This window comes from Mixophyes fleayi, chromosome 5 (assembly GCF_038048845.1).
Source record: "Mixophyes fleayi isolate aMixFle1 chromosome 5, aMixFle1.hap1, whole genome shotgun sequence".
NCBI lineage: Eukaryota > Metazoa > Chordata > Amphibia > Anura > Limnodynastidae > Mixophyes > Mixophyes fleayi.
Window position 1 is genome coordinate 7004282 of NC_134406.1, and position 21710 is coordinate 7025991.

A 21710-nucleotide genomic window follows, 5' to 3' on the forward strand; every position below is an offset into this window, starting at 1 on the left:
AAAATCTATCTCGCCTTTTACACGGTGTCTAGTGTATTTCAGCCTTTGGATTTGTAGCATAGACATTTCTCTGCGAGTTTCCTATAATGATAAATCTTCATTTCTCGCACGTGACGCTGATTACATAAAACCTGCAGACACCTTTATAGAGTGAAGCAATCATCATCACGAACAATCACTTTAGTGTCTTTAAAAACAACGTAATAAGGATTTGTCCATTTGGCAGTGTGTTAAAAGCAAAGGAACGTCTGTAATTAGTTTCCATTTCTCTGCCTGAAGATATGAAACCTTATACTAAGATACTTCCTGAATTAATCTATCCCCTCATGTATGAATGTCTCCTATTAACTAAGGGTTCCTCGACTCTTATATACGTTGGTATATTCTGTCAGATTCTAAAAATATCTTATAAGGTTCACGTTAATATCTATAAATATTAATACTCATGTATATTGTTTTGTTCATTATGTTTGTTTCAGGTTAGTTACGTGAACTCTGTACCTCAATAGGTAAAGCCAATGTGACCGTATAACCCAGATACACATTGACCCAGCTCTGTGCCTCCATCCCTAATGGCAAATGACCTAAAGAAGCTGTCCATCTTTTGCACAGTCCCTGGTAGCTGGGCCTGTCTCATCTACCATCTAATAGTTCTGTGCCCCTCTTAACCCCGTTACTGGAACGCATCACTGACAGTTGGGATAGAGGACAATGTTACCGCTGCTGTACCCGTCCCGGCCATTCAACCAGAACCAGCTTGGACAAAAATGTGTAGTACACACAGATCCAGAAATGTTCGGCCACTCGAGTTTATTATTTACACAGTGAGCCGATTTCTAGTCCCCTTGTCCAGTTTTTTCTGTCTGTCAGTGCTGGTAACCGTGGGGCCTAACTAACAGGGATTCTACACGGAAGCACAAACTCTTTAGCTGTAGGTAAAACATGTGGTATAAACATAAATACATAATTAGCATCAACAAATAGTAACGGCACAAGAGGATTCAATCTGTTCCATGTTTGTGTTGACTTTAAATTTAAATATCTTTAATCTTGCAAATTTTAGCTTAGGAATCCTGGAAAACCGAGATTGTTATGGGAAATGTTATTTGCATGTCGGTTTATTTTAAATGAAGTATATGACAATAACAAGGCCTGGTAAGTGGCCAGTAAGCAATTGCAGATGTGTTTTATGTCATATGCAAGGTATAGCTAGAAAAACATAAAGGTAAGATCAATACCCTCACCCAGATTGCACTATCCCTAGAGGTTGTAATACACCAGCTTACACCAGGACAAAACTACTTACATCCTAGGGTGTGGTATAAAGTGAGTGACTTAATGGAATAAATATATATATATTGTGAACACACTATTGTTGAAATTGCAGGTCTTTGTGATGTGAAATGCAAAATCAAGATAAATCATGTAAAACCTGTAATGTGACCTTACAACTAAGAAAATTCAAATAGATATGTTTTAAGAAAAATTGAAAATAAAAAAGCGTACAATACAAATTTGCATAAGTGTGCACGACCTTTCATAATGGGGTTGTAGCTGGATTCAGAATGAACCAATCCCATTTAAAATCGTGTTCACAGGTAATAGCATACACCTGCCAGTAATGAAAGTGGTTTTGATTAATGCCAAATGAAGATCAGCAGTTCCTGTAGGATTTTCTTTCAGAATTCTTGATTGCATCCATGAAGCCATGGTCCACAAGGAGCTTTCAATACGTTTTACAGGATCCCTCTGAAGACTATCATCGATAAGTGAAGAAAATGTGGCACAATTGGGAGATTTGCGAGATGGGAATGTCCCTCTAAAGTTGATGACAATAAGAAAATTCATCAGGTGTTACGAGGTTAGCACCGCCACGACTCGCTCTGGCTCCTCGGACACGTCCCGGCCGTCGCCATGATATCGGCCGGGGCGCTCCAAACTTCACCGCCACGGCAAGCTGGCCAGCCGGGCGCGTGCGGTAACATTAACAGTTAAATTCATTCCCAGCTGGGAATTTAATTATCTGCCATGCCCCTCAATTCTTAGCCTCCCTGCCGGTTTAAAGCTCTCTTTTTCAGTCTGCTGACCTGCTCTCTTCCTCTGCTGCTTGTTATTTGGATTGATTCTTCTGTGTATGACCCCTGGCTTGCTTACTGGACTCTGTTGGATTGCTTGTGACTCTGATCTCTGCCTGTTCTCTGGATACGTTGTATTCTGCCGCCCCTGACCTCTGCCTGGACCTCACTACCGCTGCCTGTATTTGCCCTCTGACCTCGGCCTGTTTTGGACTTCGCTACTTTCTACCATCAGGCCCTCGCTTACGCTACGGTTATATTATAAATTTGTACTACTCTGAGTTTAAGACCTGGGGGCATCTGAGTACCTGTGAGCACGTTCAGCTCTACGGGAAAGGCGGCTGCTATAGGTGAACACCCCTTCTGCCTGTTCTATGAGTTTATAATGTTTGCCGTCAGCCCTGACATTATAACCGGCCATTAAATATTGCGGAAGCCTGTGATGGATCTTGGTCCGGCTCAAGTCCTAGCAGGGCAGATACAAGCCCTGGTTCAGGATCTCTCACTCAGATTGTCTGCCCAAGAGGAAGCCGCCTAGGCCTCACAAGCAACCCTTGCACCATTAATCATGCCCAAATTGAACCTACCGGCTCGGATCTCCGGGGACAGGACTCTGTTCCGCAAACTCAAAGAAAGCTGTAAGCTATACTTCCGTCTCAGACCCCGTGCCTCGGGCTCGGACCAGCAGAGGGTCGGCATAATCATCTCCCTGCTCTAGAGTGATCCGAAATCCTGGGCATTCAGTATTTCCCCCAGCTAGCCTTGCTCTGCAATCCGTGGATGCCTTTTTTAATGCCCTCGGTCTTCATTATGAGGACCCTGGCTCCATCTGCACAATCCTCACATTGACTGGAATAAGGGGGAGATCTTACGTTGGAGTATGGCCTGTTCTTCAGCCTGTTTGACCCTCCCTTTCCGGTTGTTCAGCCTTCACGTTCCTAGGATATGTCATCTCCCCAAGTGGCTTTTCTATGGACCCCAGTAAGGTCCAAGCAATCCTTGACTAGATTAAGCCTACTAATCTGAAAGCCATTCAGAGATTTTTAGGATTCCACAACTACTACAGATGATTCATCCGTTCGTTCTCAGTATTAGGGCCCCCATCACAGCTCTTATCCGCAAAGGGGCCGATGCTACTAATAGGTCTCCCTCAGCTTTGGCTTCCTTCAAGGCGCTCAAGAATGCTTTTATCTCCACGCCAGTCCTCCGACATCTGAATCCGGAACTGCCTTTCATAATCGAAGTTGACGCCTCTGATATTGGAGCTAGTGCTATCCTTTCGCAAAAAGATCCCTGCGACCACAAACTGCACACCTGTGCATTTTTGTCCCGAAAATTCTCTTCTGCAGAAGTCCGCTACGATGTTGGTAATCGGGAGTAATTGGCAGTTAAGTGGACGTTTGAAGAATGGCGGCATTGGCTTGAAGGAGCAACCCATGTAATTACGGTATACACGGACCATAATAATCTACAATATATCCAATCTGCTAGGACCTTAAATTCCAGACAAGCCCCGTGGGTCCTCTTCTCCCGTTTTAAATTCATTATTACGTTCTGACCAGGGTCCAAAAACACCAAAGCAGATGCTTTGTCTCGCAGCTTCATTGCCTCGCATCTTCCTCTCACTGAACCTTCCTCTATTATCCCTGCATCCGACATTGTTCTAGGCCTGACTCAGGATTTAGGCACGATTCTTCAGGAATAAGTTCTTCCAGGTATATTAGGCTGAGGGGGCTTAGCCTCCCTGCCCGTTATAGCTCTTTGTTTCAGTCTGCTGACCTGCTCTCTTTGTCTGCTCCTTGTAATTTGGATTGATTCTTCTGTGTATGACCCCTGGCTTGCTTACTGGACTCTGTTGGATTGCTTGTGTTTTTGGTCTCTGCCTGTTCTCTGGATACGCTGTTTTCTGCCGCCCCTGACCTCTGCCTGGACCTCACTACCGCTGCCTGCATTTGCCCTCTGACCTCGGCCTGTTTTGGACTTCGCTGCTTTCTACCACCAGGCCCTCACCTGCGCTATGGTAATATTATAAACTTGTACTACTCTGAGTTTAAGACCTCGGGGCATGTGAATACCTGTGAGCGCATTCAGCTCTACGGGAAAGGTGGCTGCTATAGGTGAAGACCTCTTCTGCCTGTTCTACAAGTTTATGATATTTGCCGTCAGCCCTGAAATCAGGGAGGCTACCAGTAGGCTTAGGACCACATTACAGGAGCTGCAGGAATTCCTGTGAGGAACTGGTTCCTCCCTACATATGACAATAATCTTCTGTATTTTGTACATATCTGAGCTATGGGGTAGGACGGCAAGATGGAGGCCTGTCTAAATTGTGAAAAAACACATTCACCAAAAAACCATGTGGTCTGATGTGACCAATTTTGAACTGAATTCTAAAGATATGTGTGGTGCAAAAACAACACAGTTCATCACCCCAAAGAACACCAGACCTTCTGTAAAGCATGGTGGTGCAGTCATCATACTTTGTAGCTTCTTCTCTTCAGCTGGAACAGGGACTCTAGTCAGAATAGAGGACATAATGAATAGATTCAAATATCTCATATTTTGGCACAAACCCTGCTGGTCTATCTCAGAAAGATGATTATTCATCTTCCAACATGACAACAATCCAAAGCACACATCAAGGTCAATTAATGGTTTCAGAAAGGACCATCAAAGTCTTGGAATGGCTCATTCAGATCCCAGACCACAATACCATTGAAAACCTGTGGAATGACCTAAAGATGACTGTGGAGGTCCAAGAAAGAAGTTTACACAGGGAACAGTGGGATATAACTGCAACATTCAGATGTGCAAATGTGATAAACTTATTCAAAAAGAATCAAATTATTAGTTTAGGGGTGTGCACAATAATGCAACCGGGATATTGTAGGGTTTTATTTTCACTTTTTCCTAAAAACTGACCATTTTTCTCTTGAATTTTGTTGGAATCAGGGTCACATGGAAGGTGGGAATAGGTCTGACACTATAAACACATATCTACAATGCACATTGGAGAAATGTTTCTGTCACTTGATATTAGCAGCCAGTACATCATCAACACTGTGAAAACTGAACACTGAGGGAATTTGACTTTGACTCTGTTAAGTTATTAAAAAAATATGTGCTGTGTCCGAGTACTATTGCCGTTTCCAGAAGTGGGCAAATAATTATAATCGCCGTATGACGTAAACACCTGGAAGATCGATGCCTACAGGTTGATGTTAGAAAGTGTAATTTCTGTAAAGAACATTCATGTACAGATAGATGTATTTAATGACTGTTGCCCCCCATCCCCGAGAAAGCTGTCTCTTATCTATAAACATGGTGCAGATTGATTAATTTTCACCACATCATGTACAACAGCCACACACAGTGCAGTATACACTGTACTTAGTGATTGGTTTCCTGCTTCCAAATAAATGCTACTGAGAACCAAAACATTGTGCGTTCATTTCAGCTGACAAGTTCCACCTTCTAACAGCCTTATGTGTGGGTAAGTACATGGTAAGTACTCATAAGTATCATCCTTACAACTAGATATGGTATCAGATGATTCATTATGGTTTGTCTAGCGTCTTAAAGTGCATGCATTGCCTGTATCAAATGAGACATTTTTCACCAATATGCATGAGAGTGAGTTGAGAATTGTGCTTGACTAATTATGTTGGTTCCTTGTGAATCGAGGGGGCCACACTCTCACACATAACAGTTTTGAATTCATTTTGTGTTGGTGACAATCTAAAACTTATTTAATTCAAGTGTTTAGATTTACAGGGGTATAGAGAGAATTGCATCCTCTTTATTGGACCTTCATTATATATTTTTAGTAATATGTTACGGTCTTTAAAAAGTCGCATTGTGTTGCTTTGCTTTGGATTGGCTGTCTCCTTAGCGTTTTAAATGTTGTAATTTTTAGGAAAACTCTTTTCAAGAAGACATTTAACCTAATTCATTGTTCTCCAGTCTTCGAATGATATTGCCACAAATTGTTCAATGTTTCCCATTGTTTGAATTGTATCCTAAAAAGTTCCCAATAAATCTGGCATCTTAACTCTTGGCCAGCTTGGCCTTGGATGATATTAAACTTGCCATGATAGAATATATTTCAGGGTCACATTGAACTCGAGACCACCCAGTTTTCTGCGTATGGTCTACAATTTCTTAGTTTTAGCCCCTTGTCCTTTTATTTCTCGTATGACTGGAACATGAGACAAGGAAACATTAGGGCTAAGACGAAGATTATTGTAAAGAAGCAGCATTTTGTTTATACAAAAGTTCATATCTGTTTGGACCAGGTGTTTGTGAAGACTGTACCATGGCATATATATTTATATATCATTTTTAGGATCGGTGAGCCCGAACGTAGGTCAGACTTTGCTCATTTATATTTTTCGGAGGCACACAGGTGTGCGTGCTGCTTACAACTATTGTGACAATATTTTAATGCCATTAATAAGAGAGGTACTTCTGCACTTTTTTATCAAATTCACACGCATATAACATGAATTTTTCCTGGATTTTTTTTTCCACCTTACTATGTTATCCTGTATCCACATATATTTTTATATTTCCCTATAGTATTTCTCTAAATTAAGAATGCAATAAACCTAGTGAGCAAAATACAGGTTCACCCCTATATTTATTTGCCTAAAAAAGACAGAATTTAAACCTGTATTTAAGAAATTAATAAAAGTAAAATTCTTAGTTGGATAACCTGTCATTAAACCGTCCACCACTTGCTTAAATCCTTCTGCAAGAAATGGTCTAACAGAAATCAGTGAGGTTAATACCAACATTGTTCATAGTTGTCTACAATCCCGAAATGTTCAGGAGACTCAGGGATTAAAAGACCTCCCCGGGAGCAGAAGGACGAACCCCACAAGTGTAGACACTTTATATTGAAACACAAATACATAAAACCAGGGAGTAAAATGATGGAATTACATTTTCTTGAATACGCAAAACTCAACGTTTCGTGTGTACATCAATTTGCTTCTTTAGGTGTTAATGTGTTGCTACACTATCGCTATAAATTCTCTTTAACCAATCCCAGATACCTTGCAAGAAACCAGCCAGTGCTGATCATTACACTTTTAGTATTTAAACACTGTAAGTGGAATATACCACATTATATAATGGCTTTCCAGATTACATCCTGTATTTGCTGTAAATTCAGTTCTAAATCAGATTATGACCTTCTTGGAACAGAATTGAAAGCAAACCCCCCTAAAGTGTGTAAACATTTATTTTACACCTTTCCCTGTTAACGATGTTGGAACTATGTCATTGTCTACCCTTTCCTTAGTAGATTCTATGACATCAGTCTCCCACTCCCAACAAAAGCCGTAGCTTAGAACTTATGTGAGAAGGAAATAACACGGTTCATCTACACGTAGTACCCTGGACACCTGATTCATAATTGGACATACTTAAAAGCAATCTCATAGATATTGCTCACCTTTGATGTTATAATAGTGGCCTGCTGACGTGTCCTACATAAGAGATGATTGGGGCAAGTAACATGTCTGTTGTAGTGCCCCTAGTGGCAGAGCTTGTGTTTAGTCTCTTTACCATATATCTACACTACATGTCCACATACCTTTGCCTATCTGAACTTCACATCCTTATGTATTTGTTGATTCCAAAACCATGAGTATTCATTTGGAGTTGCTGCTTTAACAGCCTCCACTTTTCTGATAAGGCTTTCCACTAGATTTCGGAACATGTCTGCAAGGATTCATAACCATTCAGCCTCGAGCATTGGTGAGGTAGGGAGCTAATGGTGGGCGATAGGGCCTGGCTCACGGTCAGCTTTTGTAAGATCTTCCATGGGATTGAGGTCAGAGCTCTATGCAGGCAAGTCAATTTTTTCCACACCAAAGTCTTGAAACCATTTTTTGATGGACCTCACTTTGTGCACAGGGGCATCGTTGTACTGTAACAGGAAAGGGTTATCCTCAAAATGTTGACACAAAGTTAGAAGCACACAATTCTCTAGAATGTCATTATATATTGTAGCATTAAGATTTCCCTTCACTGGAATGAAGGGGGCTCGGAGTGACGGACCGTGGAATGATTGTTGGTGCCAGACGGGTTGGTCTCAATAGTGCGCAAAACAAAAAATGTCCAGTGGGCAGTTCTGAGGGTGAAAATGCCTTGTTGAGGGCAGAGGAGAATGGCCAGTGACAAAAAAGTAGACAGTCAAATAACCATACGTTACAACAGTGGTATGCAGAAGACCTTTGAATGCCTAACCTGGGGTTTTACTCCTGTCCGTTAAGAACAGGAAACTTGGCTACAGTGGGCACAGACTCATCAAAACTGGACACTGGAAGAATGTTGCCTGGTCTGATGATTCTACTCCTACAGCGACTTGCAGAATGTAGGGTCAGAATATTTGGTATAAACAACATCTGTGGATCCATCTTGCCTTATGTAAACAGTGAAGGCTGGTGATGTAATGGTGTGGGAATTAGTTTCTTGGCACACATTAGGCTCCTGAATACCAACTGAGAATCATTTACATGCTACAGTCTGCCTGAGTATTGTTGTTGACCGTGTGCATCCCTTTATGGCCACAATCTGCCCAAGTTCTAATTGCTGCTACCAGCAGGATAACCTGCCGTGTCACATAGCACACGGCATCTCAAACTGGCTCCATGAACATGACAATAGATTATCTTTACTACAATGGCCTCCACTGTCACCAGATCCAAAGCCAATACAGCACCTTTGGGATGTGGTGGAGCAGGAGATTAGCACATGAATGTGCAGCTGACAGATCTGCAGTGACTGTGTGATGCTGTCATGTCAACGTGGACCAGAATCTCTATGGAGTGTTTCCAGCAACTTGTTGAACACATGCTGCAAATATTTCAGGCTGATCTGGGGCAATGGGAGTTTTACCAAATACTAGACAGGTGTACCTAATAAAGAGGCCACTGAGTTTGTGTATGTAATTCCCCAAACTGGCAGAACTTTATTCATCACCTAAGCCTCTAACCTGTAAAAGAGCCGTACAATAATGCTTATTCCCAGTTATAAGTTAAATTATAACACACCCCCACACAATTGTACATGGCACCAGCTTTGCTCTGATTGGTTAGAGCATAGAAATGGTGTCTCTGTATTGGTTTGTAGAGATGAGACTACAAACTGCAATGAACTACATTGTATCAGTGAAGCTCATTTATAAAAATGTCAAATGTTTTCTTCACAAATGGAAAGTAACAAGCCAGCATAGGTTTATTATTATAAATGCTTACTGCAGGCTGAAATGCTGTTTGTATAGATCTAACCCCACTCCCCCCTTCACCCTCCCATTTCCATTATGTCTCAGTACCAGAGAAGGTCATTTTACTTGTTAGGATCACCCCATCCGGGGGTGTAATGTTGGTGTAGTAACCTTTGTCTGACCAACATGGAAGGAGAATCAAATGAAGTAGGATTAGGCATTGTTTAAACATTTTAATTATTAAATAGTTTGTCACTTGGATATATTACGCCTTAAAATAGAAACTATAATTAAATATATTATCTTTGTCATATTTTATGATTCCTAGTCACCAACGATATGGATGTGATTCTCAATCGTTGTTTTGTTGTATCTAATAGTGACATAGAATGCAACTGTATTTCATATTGTATCAGTGTCTCTGGCCTTTTACTTTCACACCATGGAGATTAACTAATAGAATTGCCTGAAACCCATTTCCTTGGATTTTCAGTTCTATTATGTGTGTTTATTTTTAGAGGGGTTTTTAGAGCCCTTTAGCCACCCCATATTTCTCCCTGATAGGCCGTAGTGGTCCTATCAATGTATATATCTTTCACTGTGGATTAGTGGAGCAAAGGGCAAGAGGCGAACTCATGTAACCAATCAATTATTTACTATGTTATCCAATTTCAAGCTCATTACATTTGTATTTAGTTTCTTGGATTGACTTGTTTAACAGCAGCTCAATCATGGTGATTTAAAAACCACTGCAGCTGCCAAGGCACCAGATAAACTTCCTTCCTGGGAATTTATTAAGGAAATAATGCGTTATGCGACAATAATGCACCGTTGTAGGCCATATATTGTTTGAGTTGGCCTAACAGAAATGAAAGAATGTTATTTTATTCTTTGGAATCTTGAGGGGTCTTATCATAGAACTTTACCAGGATTTTGCACTCAGCATTTGATGTTTGATGTAACATTGTGGTTTCTAATGCCCCTCTATTTTTAGTATAGTTCGCCAACTAGTCGTTGCAGGTCTTTAAATAGTTACACTGCAAGATGGTGTCAGTAGGTGACTTGTAAAGCTGGTGATTCAATAATTGTTATCATCAGGTATTGCTGTTTCACATTATTTTCTACATAAATGTTTCTGCACAGTTCAATGTTTTAAGCTATTTTTTTTTGTTTTTTTTTATAAATCACAACATTTTTTGGTTAATATATATATAATCTGTGTGATGCTGATAGCCTATGGTCTGCAAATGGCCTATAGTTCACATTGGCTGTCATATGGCTTACAGCCTGCCTTGGAACACCAGTATAATGATACTGATTGGTTCTACACACTAGGCATAAGTCTATGGTGCCTGGTGTGTACTCTTGTATGAGGAAGTATGCTGCATCCTGAGCAATATATTGTATGAAACAATATATATAATATTGTAAAGCCACGTAGCTTATGCTGGTGCTATATATACATAAATGTTAAAAAAAAAAAAAAAAAAAATCGTTTGGTATATTACCCTATGAGAACTTGGCATTCAGTGCAATGTTTATGTTGTAAAAATAAACAAACTTGAGTTATGATTTTATTGGGTTCTGGTTCGGTTTGGTGTGAGCTTTTTTCACCGCCAATAAATGGTCTAATCATTCGCAACGATTACAATTTTGTTTTCAATTACACTAGTGAGAATAAGCTTGGGGAACTTTTTGAATAAACTTTTCTTTCCTGCATTACTTTGAGAAAAAAGAATGTTATTTAACACCTAGGGCTAGATTTACTAAGCTGCGGGGTTGAAAAAGTGGGGATGTTGCCTATAGCAACCAATCAGATTCTAGCTTTCATTAATTTAGTACCTTCTACAAAATGACAGCTAGAATCTGATTGGTTGCTATAGGCAACATCCCCACTTTTTCAAACCCGCAGCTTAGTAAATCTAGCCCTTAGTCCCAATGAAGAGAGAATCTGATTACACATATACACAATCTGAACTTTATATGAGTTCCTGACCTTGATTCAACGTCTTTGTGAAACTTTACATTTTGTAACGGATGATTTAATTACAAGGTGCAATGTGTGAACAACCACAATCAGTCGGCTGGTAGCCACCGGTAATGGCACATTTGTGAACATTGTGCCAAGTTATTAAAGTTGGGTTTGTTATTTGGACTGAAATTATAATAATGAGAATGAAGTCTGTTATGCCTTAGTGATGTCTCTAGACTGTAGTGAATATTATGTTTCAGCCCACACAATAACTGGCACGTTTGTGTATCAGGTTCCTTGAGGTCTTTAATGAAGCCACCCCACACAGCGGGGTGGAGGTCTGTTTGCCCAGTCCTCATCTTAGAACGCCTTACACTGATTGGTATTTTGGGCTCTAGTACATGAACTGTTCAGTTCTTCTGCAATATAAAACCCTAACTCTCCAGCCATGTGTGCGTCCCCCTGTAGAATTTGCTGGTATGATGCTTGATCGGTCTTACAGTGGAAAACGGCATCTTAGAAATTGCAATGCTGATAGAAATATATTGCTCTCATTGTCTGCTTGTGAGCAGCTTCTGAATGACCTGATTCCCCAGAGGAATGACAGTCATCTGTCTCTGCTGCAATATATACTCTAGTTTTTAAGACTGTTCTTCCGTTTGTGTAATATAGTAAATAGTTATTGTATTTGAAATTTTTCTTCTTCCTCAATGTCTTTTTATTACAATTTCCAAATGCAACAGAACAATTTAACCTTTTCTGTTCAATTGTAGTCCTTAAAACTGGTTCCTCGATACCTAAAGGTGAGAGACGGGTAGCAGACTCAGTCCATCCATTGCTCTTCCTCAGCGCTCTAACAATAGCGCGCCATAAAGCTCTATTGAATAGCTACGGATGGCTTGTAGTACTGGCTTGAATCACGGAAATTGAGCAGAGTGGAGTAAGACCCTTATAGATTTACGTAAAAGGCGAGTTTTCTGGGGGGGGGGGTATAGTAACTTATTTATATTTGTTTTCTAGTTTTTCAATGCATGATTCAGTTTATTATTTAAAGCAGTGACGGGCAAGCTGATATATGTCAACGGCACTTCAACCTTCAAAAAAGGCCACATATTATCCCTAATTTCATTAATTGAAAAATAGTCTAAAAACTACATTGGTATGCAGTCATCACTTATTGTAAAATGCCTTCCTATGCCCCTTAAGTGCTCCAAAACAGCCCGCAAGCCCCCGGATTCAAGATGAAAACTCACACCCATACCCCTCAAACTGCCCCAGAACTTGCCACAAGTCCATCAGTCATGCCCAACAGACCTCACCACATTCTGCCCAGACCACATGCCCATCTGTCGTCTCCCACCTGCCCATCGGATGTCCCCCAGATGCCTTCTACCTCCCCCACTTTTACGTTATAGCTAGTTCTACTAGCTACTGCTCCCCTCCATGCCTACAGAGGAAGGAGGGAGAGCCTGCAGTGCAGACCACACTTCTTTCCCTCCTCCTCTGGTATACTGCGTGACCTCCCTACTTTGCACAGTTGAGATCATGTGACACAGGAGTTGGCTGCTCCCATTCAATCTTATTCTCTGCTTATTGGCAAAGTTATCACTATATAGCAGCATAGAACCCAGTTCATCACCTACTCCTAATAGACCGCAAACAACTGGGAGGTAATTAACGGCGTCGTTGGCTTGCTTGAGCTTAGCCAGCCACCGGTGGGCTGATTGAGATCTAATTTGGATTATTTCCGTTGTCAATATGGCACAAAATGATAGAGGCCAGCTAGATTTCTGAACTTAGCCGATAATGATGTTGTCTATTTCTATAGAATCGTTATGGGACATAGTTTTTCAGGTCTCACGCTGCGATATCTGGTTAACTGCACAGGGTAAGCTACAATGTGTGCACAACCAATGTTGGCTAAGGAAGGTCAGCAGACTAATATATAAAGATCTCCATGATATCGATTACGTGATCTTTTTATTTAATAATTTGCTTTCAATGTTATGTATTTATAATGACACAGAGCTAGTAGATTGGTACAGAATAACCTTCCACATCCATTTAATAGGACTGGGATGTTTATTTCCCAGCATCCTTGTTGTCAACCCCATAACCCCTCCTCTTACTGTCTTCTCCCCACAGCCCCTCCGCTTACTGTCTTCTCCCCACAGCCCCTTCTCTGTGTGGGTTCTGTCTGAGACATTGCAAGACATAGGGCAGCCACAACTGAAATGCATCTTACTGTCAGCCATCAAATAGTCATCAACATTCTTTCTGCACAATATATATGTATATGTCCATTACATAGCCATCGAAATTATAAAGCAAACTGACCCAGCTGCCTCAACTCCAGCTAGAGATAATCGTCGTGCTGCATATAGATCCGGTATATGGGGCAGACAAGGATTTACAGCGACAGCAAAGTATCAAAAGTCCATTTTATTTCATAGATTGCAATGTTCAAGTTAGTGTATAACTTTCGTTAGGGATAGCATTTATGGCGTTTTTATACTTTATCATAGCTGCAAATCCTTGAGTGCCTCCTATCCCAAATAAATATATATATATATATATATATATATATATATATATATATATATATATATATTATATATAAAAATATATATCATAGGTACAACAGAACGAAGGCGCAATGGTGATATTGACAGATAATACTGAACAAGGTGGGTAAAATATAAATAAGCAGATGGATTCAGTTCAAATCTCTGGGTTGGTATTCAACAAGATATACAAATAATCCAGTCTTAATCCAAATGCAAGACAGAGTGACCAGTCATATCAAACATGAACGTGCAGAATTCCACTCTGATAACAGGGTGGAATAGAGAAGTTTAAAGTGCAACTTATACAAGCTTTGCCAGGCCGCTGTGACACAGCTTACAACTCTTCAATCAATTGTCATCAAGGACAGGAATGTACAGGAGGTGTATAGAATAATGCAGTTCATCAGATAATAAATACAAATCAATAGATGAAGGCGTACCAGAGAGTAATATAAAACCAATATATAAATATATATATAAATTTAGCTCACAAAATGGTTCCACTGACTGACTTGTATTCATCGAGTTCGCTTTAAGGGGCTGCTGAATTCAATCAGAGCACAATATAATGTATATTCAACAGACAAACTGCTGCAGAAAGAGTTAATCTCATTTCATTGTCTCCCCCCATCTGTATACTTTACTGAATACTTATTATTAGTCTGACTGAAAGCTAAGAGGGAAAAAATAGTCCTGAGGCTAATTCTGAATCAATGTGTTGACTACAGAAATTAAATGAGATGCTTGGAATCCAGAGGAAAAAGATTTTATTTAAAAAAAAAAACATATATATTTAATAATCTGAGCACACGTCACAGTATTTTACTTTGGTAATAGCTGATTGCTTTCTAGAAATGCCTTTATCACTAAATGTTCTTTTTGCATTTTTAAATGTCCTCATATAAAAAATAAAACAATATCACTTAACTTTACAACCTGGTGAGAAGTGACTATGAAATATTCTCAACAGTACTAGAGGGGGGGTCCATTTGTTTAAAAAAGCTGATCACACCTCCAACCCCTAGTCCACCCAAACTAATTTTGTATTGTGGGTTTTTTTCAGTGCAGATGGAGCTTGTAGTTTAATAGAAAAAAATGTTATTCTTTATTTTGTATGCATTGGTTAATGTAAAATAGGGGGAGAAAGACCACACATTTGCATTGACATAGTTACTTTTGCGTTTTTAGTAAATCCCCAGAAATATGTCACAGATTTGTGTACTGGCACAAATATAGGAGACATGGGAATTTGATGGGGGGTTGAGCAGGCGTTTTCTATTTATTTATTTTTTTATTTTTTTTTATTTTTTTTGCTGAGGTACAAATTGAGACCTGATTGGTCTACCCTGTGGTAATATGCCAGCCCAGAGAAGTCCACAGATAACCACAGGAAGTCCTTTTGTTTTAAATATCAGGTGCCTGGAAATCAAAGGGATCAAACCCAGAAGCTCACATCTCTGTTCCTGCACAATCAGATGGGGGAGGCTCCAACTTAATCTATTGTTTTTCTTTTTCATGGGTAAAATATTGCAGTTGAGTTTTATACTGTCACTTTCTATTTCATTTGTTTGATATCAGGTAAGCAACAATACTTTTTTTTTTTTTTTTTTTTTGGTGCAATCTCCTTTTTTGTCAGGTAAATGAGTTTGCAGGCGTGACAGCCCTTGATGACTGTCAAACCTGCAAAATGTCTCATCTCAAACTTGATGGAACAATTCCAAGTTTGTGAATTTTTATACTTCTCCGTACATAGACAGCTGTGTGGCACGGAACTTTCCCGTGACATTGAATTCATGCCTAATAAGACAAAGTTTGTTCTCACAGGCTCATGGGTATCATCAAGTTATCTATAAACAAAAATCTGTTTTAAGACTTCGAGACCAGTTCATGAACTCACACAGCTGCCAAACTGCATTTTTAAACTTATCTCCCTGGTACAGTACCTGATTATTAATGTAAACATTAAACATCTTGTCTTAGGCTACATTCAATTCTCAATATTGCAGTGTTTCACAATATAAATAGAATGTTCTTATATAGTGTCGCTTTATTTGATAAACTTTACGCATTTTTATTCTTATGGTTGAGATAAAGTACTTAGACATATCTGCTTCATCTGCAGCAATAATAATTAAAGTAGTCATGTTTCCTCCACAGTATATGCAGCCATTTTCTGGGCTGAGCCAAAATTCAGTTTTCTGGGAACCTGTGGCATCACAGAGGGCTGAGGCGCAAAGTATAGAACAAACTCGCTCTATCTTTATACCAGAGTGTAAAAGTAATTGATAACAGTGGTTGCCTCTTGTAATGAATGAGTCAGAGATACTAGAGTGGGACGGGGGTGTGGAAAGCCCACTCTTGTGTGTTTTCAAACACACTGGATAATGATCAGCTGGATTCTCATGAGAGAATGACGATCAGGATATGAATGTAAACATAGGCTGGTCTGATTTACAGAGTTACTGGATGAGTATTTGAAATACGCCTGTTATGGTTCTGTCCACTGGGTCTTGTCCTGTTTCTGTAGTACCTATGGCTTGCATCAGGAGCTGCACATGTCTTGTGTATATCTGCATACCAGGAAGCAAAGCCCCTGACCCACTCACTTACTAGTACATCGTGATGGTCCTTCCTCATTTGTACTGGGAATTGCTGCTATACTGACATAAGTGCTTTCTGGCTGGTCAAGTGCCATGGCTGGCTGGTACCGAGCCTGCTATCATTTTAGGCTGTGTCTGGTTCAGCTCTCCAGCAGCGGTACCCAATGCGGGCAACCGCAGTATCTGGGCAACTGCCAGGGTGGTATCCCCACTATTGATATAGGTAGCCTGGGGTAATGGGAATGCGCGTGTTTATCAAGAGTAAAAGAATGTCAACAATGATTTATCAGATAATGTATATAGTAAATGAAGGTTTAGAGGTTTACAGCGGAGCATATGTGCCCCTCCCTGCCACAACCTGCTAACACCAACTATATTTCTAAACATTCCCTATTTTGTCTTAATGACTTTGTTCAAATGGACTCATAACCTACAAGACAATGGAGGCAGCTATTTTATGAACTGAACCAAAAGATGTCAATCGTTCCTAGTGAACTGATAGGATGGTCACAAAATGGCCACCTCCACTTTGTGTAGCTGTCTGGTCTGTTCTTCTGGAACTGGATAACTTTCTATCCAGAGAAGCTAGCGTGACATTGGAGCTCGTGTGACCAGCCCAGAGGTGATAACGTGATGTATAGTGGTGGAGTTTCTATGTCCAGTCCAGAGTAAGTAGCCTGATGTACAGGGGAACTGTTGTGTCTGGTCCTGAGAGGATAAAATGACATATACTGAAGCTGTATCCTGTCAAGAGGCGCCAACCTGATGTCTAGCGTAGCTCCTGTGTCTAGTCCTGAGATGTTAACATAACGTATCGAGGAGAAATATTGTCCAGGTGATAACTTTGAAATATAGTGGAGCTTCTGTTTCCAGTCCAGAGGAGTATAGTGGAGCTCCTATACCAGTCCATTGAAGATAATTTGACTTTTGAGGAAGAGAGGTCCTGTTTCCAGGCCAGAGATACTAACCTAACATATAGTGGAGCTCCTGTGTCCAGTCCAGAAATGGTAACCTGATGTATAGGGAGCTCCTGTGTCCAGTCCCGAGAAGATAACCTGATGTATAGGGAGCTCCTGTGTCCAGTCCCGAGAAGATAACCTGATGTATAGGGAGCTCCTGTGTCCAGTCCCGAGAAGATAACCTGATGTATAGGGAGCTCCTGTGTCCAGTCCCGAGAAGATAACCTGTTGTATAGGGAGCTCCTGTGTCCAGTCCCGAGAAGATAACCTGATGTATAGGGAGCTCCTGTGTCCAGTCCCGAGAAGATAACCTGATGTATAGGGAGCTCCTGTGTCCAGTCCCGAGAAGATAACCTGATGTATAGGGAGCTCCTGTGTCCAGTCCCGAGAAGATAACCTGATGTATAGGGAGCTCCTGTGTCCAGTCCCGAGAAGATAACCTGATGTATAGGGAGCTCCTGTGTCCAGTCCCGGGAAGATAACCTGATGTATAGGGAGCTCCTGTGTCCAGTCCCGGGAAGATAACCTGATGTATAGGGAGCTCCTGTGTCCAGTCCCGGGAAGATAACCTGATGTATAGGGAGCTCCTGTGTCCAGTCCCGGGAAGATAACCTGATGTATAGGGAGCTCCTGTGTCCAGTCCCGGGAAGATAACCTGATGTATAGGGAGCTCCTGTGTCCAGTCCCGGGAAGATAACCTGATGTATAGGGAGCTCCTGTGTCCAGTCCCGGGAAGATAACCTGATGTATAGGGAGCTGCTGTTTTGTCCAGAGGCCGATAGCCTGACATATAGAAGAGTATGTCAGGGTTGCCTGGAGCATCCCCAATGTCATAGTACATTATTTGCTTTCATACTTGAATCAATTTATTATATAACGTCAAACTACTTGTCATCACTCACAGATAAATATAGAAATGTTTTCCTCTCAAAAACAATAATTTGTTCATGAGCTGTTACATTTTACATATATATGTATATAGCTGTAAGGATCATCAATGTGACAGGCAGAAGAGAGCATGCCAGAAGTGAGAGAAAAGTCTGTTTATCGGGAAGGTCCCTGCCTCAATCTAATGGGTCTATCTGCAGTTTTGTGAAATCGAGAATTGTAACATTTTCGCTCTTAAAGAACCTTGCATGAAAAGCGCATTTTACTTGATTAAGAAAACAGATTTGACTGGGGGTAAACAGTCACATTGTGAAGTGTAAATGTCTTGTGAAGCGGCAAGAAGGACGAGAGAGGAGTTGTGCAGCTCTTGCCTCAAACCGCGCAGGGCTCTGAGATGTAATATGACAGAGGAACGGTGACAATGAGATTCATATAGAACATGGAGACGGGGAATTATTGTCAGAGATTCACACTTTACTTCTGACACAATGTAGCTACAGGGTGTACATGGAACCACATATTACAGTAAATATATCCTTATTTCCCAGCATATGCCAACAAGTCATCTGAACTCTGTGTACGAATAAATAAAACAAATATGTTTTTTTACTTGTTGGCTCTTTTCTATGCTGTTTCCTCTTGTAACAAATAAAGAGTTTAAAAAAAACAAACAAATATGTTTGTATAATACGCTTGTGAAATTTATATATGTATAGACTCCTGTAATTAATCAGAGAGTCCTGGTTTGAGGTCATTGCTTATAATCAGAGTTTTTTTAGCTGTCGTCCCCTTTTCCACGGCAACTTGATTCTGGCAAAAGAAGCATTGTGATGTCACATACATGCCTTATTTTTACTGGTACATGCATGCATTTGGAACCAAAATGACAGTGTCTGTTGGAGTGCCAACAGTTTGTAACATCCAAATGGGCGGAGTTGCTCTTAATTTTACACATGCAAAAGGAATATTTATTTTTATGGAATGAAGCTGTTTAATTAAGATCAAGGGCTTGACTTGTTGAACACCTCTGAGGTGGCAGAAATTGCCCTCATCCTATAATTAGTCAGATGCATTTTGCACTTTACGGTGCACTTTTGCAGACAAATTTAGGACAACTATCTGGTACAGTTGCAAGGACATCGAAGTGGTGTGTACTTTGAATTGCGCTTGGCGGACAAACAGGCACACTTACGCAATTGCAGGACTGCATATTTTGTGGTTTGTAAATAAGAGTTATTATCATAAGTTCCTTTCAATCTCGCAGCTGAATACATTTACCCCCAGATGTCATATTGCGTTGAGAACACCACTAAAATGAATGGGAACCTCTGTAATTGGTGCTTGACAACCTGGGCTGGTTCCAACCAAAGGAGGAGGACAAGAAGTGTGTGGGTACCCCAGCTGAAATGGAACCCAGGCCCAGGCTAATCAGAGCAGGTCATAATTTAATCTGCAGCACATGATTTCCATACTAGAGCAAACTAGAGGCAGCCTGGTGAGCATTGAGGCTATACCCAGCACATCTGCAGGTAGATTACGTCACTAACTATAATATTGTGTCTCTTACATCTGTATGATTCTGATTGAACAGTACATTTCATGTTAAGGGAAAGTGTACCTAACTGGCTACTATGTGTAATATGGTCTATCCTGTGGCAGTGTGGGGTACTTAAACAATGCCTGTTGTCCAGACATAGCATAGGGAGACATTGTTGGAACTGAACCAATATTAATGACCTGTCAATTCATTTAAAAAAAAAAAAAATGACACTGACTTTTAGAAGAAAACTGTAGATGAGTAAGCCAAAAATGTATACCAACTAGCTACTTAGATTATGTTTGTTAGAATGTAACAGGACATCAAAAGTTGCCTCCAATCAGCACATTGGAGCACAATACTGAGGATTGTACAGCTGTTCTTACACTTCCAACCTTCTTGTAAAGCGAGACTGTAGTCAAAAGGATCTCCACAGATTTGGAGATGAGAGGAGACACCCTGGTGTAATATAGCCAAGAATAAGAGATTTGTAAATTTTAGACTCTTCACCTAATCATCATCACCATTTATTTATATAGCGCCACCATTTCCGCAGCGCTGTACAGAGAACTCACTCACTTTAGTCCCTGCCACATTGGAGCTTACAGTCTAAATTCCCTAATATACACACACACAGAGTAGGACCAGAGTGGCTTTTGATAGCAGCCAATTAACCTACCAGTATGTTTTTGGAGTGTGGGAGGAAACCGGAGCACCCGGAGGAAACCCACGCAAACACAGGGAGAACATACAAACTTCTCACAGATGAGGCCATGGTCGGGAATCACTCATGACCCCAGTCATGTAAGGCAGAAGTGCTAACCACTAAGCCACTTTGCTGCCCACATAATCATGTCATGATGTGCCCGCACCTGCCCCTTCGATCTCCTGGAGGGGAGGTCCAAAAGTACAGAACATATTCTTACATGAACATCCCTGCTTACTGCCCAAGTTTTTCTTTCTTTCTTTTTAACTTCACTAACTGTAGAGGAGAAAAGTTCTCCTGATTCGTACAGAGACAGAAAAAGAAACCAAAACTACAGAAAACAATGTAAATAACATTTAAATAAAAAGTTCTCAAAACCATATGGCCATAATATAACAAAGATACCCGGTCTCTCAAGGAATTCAGGTGCCTCGTATGCTTCCTGTATCTATTCTATTCTCTTCCTTACGCTACTAGTAAATGAGAAAAGCACGTTCATTATAGAGAGCACCTATGAGAGGTCAGATCTGAGGATAAATTTAGCATTTACACAGCTGATGATCTCGCTCTGAACAGAACATTATTCATCTAACAACTGTGGTTCTTTTGAAGTCAGTCATTTTTTTTTTTTTCTTGTGTGTCTCAAAAACTGGGATTTTAGAAGACAACCAGCTAATCAATCTAATATTTCTGTGCCACTTAGAAGGGCTCTCAGTACTATTTGTTAGAGTTGTTAGCACTCAGCCTAATTTGGAAAATGTGTATGAATGTAATTACAAACCTATCATTACAAGAATAGCAAAGTGAGGAAGGAAATTGTTGAAATCTTATACTCAGCAGGAGAAATGTCCTGATTGCATCTGATCTCATTTACCCCATGCACAAGTTCTCTTTACCTTACCAAAATTATACACTTCTTAATTAAATCTTTCTAATCAACTTTTCACAAAGTTTTACCTATCTACGCAATACATTTATATCATCTTATATTTTGCGAAGTCTGTACTAGAACATCTACAGCCACAGCCACCTTTGGTGTCTGGTAGGCTAGCTGGAAACCTACTCTCTCCATTGTGCTCCCCAACTGTGTGTCGTTGGATCTGAGGCTGCGTAGTTGCTTTGTGACTAAGAGATGATCTCTCTTTCTCTCTGTGACTAGTTGTGGTCTCTAA

At 40.4% G+C, this 21710-nt stretch overlaps 1 protein-coding gene across 2 annotated transcripts in view; it reads left to right on the forward strand.

Annotated features, from left to right (window-relative positions):
• TSNARE1 (t-SNARE domain containing 1) overlaps positions 1-21710 on the forward strand; it is a 235091-nt gene that overhangs the window by 163590 nt on the left and 49791 nt on the right. The gene's annotated exons all lie outside the window — the stretch shown is intronic.